The sequence below is a fragment of the Nomia melanderi genome, unplaced genomic scaffold (assembly GCF_051020985.1).
Source record: "Nomia melanderi isolate GNS246 unplaced genomic scaffold, iyNomMela1 scaffold0493, whole genome shotgun sequence".
NCBI classification, from domain to species: Eukaryota; Metazoa; Arthropoda; class Insecta; order Hymenoptera; family Halictidae; genus Nomia; species Nomia melanderi.
The window spans coordinates 19,265-20,270 of NW_027475607.1; positions in this window are offsets into that span (position 1 = coordinate 19,265).

Below are 1,006 nucleotides of genomic sequence, written 5' to 3' on the forward strand. Positions count from 1 at the left end.
ACGTTAATAAACATCATGTTTACGCATGGATTAAACATTGAAATAATTTTAAAACGCTTATTAAAAAAGTTGGTGTCGACCGTGGGACTTAGAAAAATTTCGGGAAGTCCGATTCGCCTGCTGGAATTACCGCACGGGCTGGACACCTCGCTCCGCCGAATCGGTTTTTTCCTTTTTTTCCGAAAAATAAATTTTTGTAATTTTTTTTAATGTTAAAAACGTTAATAAACTTCATGTTTACGCATGGATTAAACATTGAAATAATTTTAAAACGCTTATTAAAAAAGTTGGTGTCGACCGTGGGACTTAGAAAAATTTCGGGAAGTCCGATTCGCCTGCTGGAATTACCGCACGGGCAGGACACCTCGCTCCGACGAATCGGTTTTTTCCATTTTTTCCGAAAAATAAATTTTTGTAATTTTTTTTAATGTTAAAAACGTTAATAAACTTCATGTTTACGCATGGATTAAACATTGAAATAATTTTAAAACGCTTATTAAAAAAGTTGGTGTCGACCGTGGGACTTAGAAAAATTTCGGGAAGTCCGATTCGCCTGCTGGAATTACCGCACGGGCAGGACACCTCGCTCCGACGAATCGGTTTTTTCCATTTTTTTTGAAAAATAAATTTTTGTAATTTTTTTTAACGTTGAAAACGTTAATAAACATCATGTTTACGCATGGATTAAACATTGAAATAATTTTAAAACGCTTATTAAAAAAGTTGGTGTCGACCGTGGGACTTAGAAAAATTTCGGGAAGTCCGATTCGCCTGCTGGAATTACCGCACGGGCTGGACACCTCGCTCCGCCGAATCGGTTTTTTCCTTTTTTTCCGAAAAATAAATTTTTGTAATTTTTTTTAATGTTAAAAACGTTAATAAACTTCATGTTTACGCATGGATTAAACATTGAAATAATTTTAAAACGCTTATTAAAAAAGTTGGTGTCGACCGTGGGACTTAGAAAAATTTCGGGAAGTCCGATTCGCCTGCTGGAATTACCGCA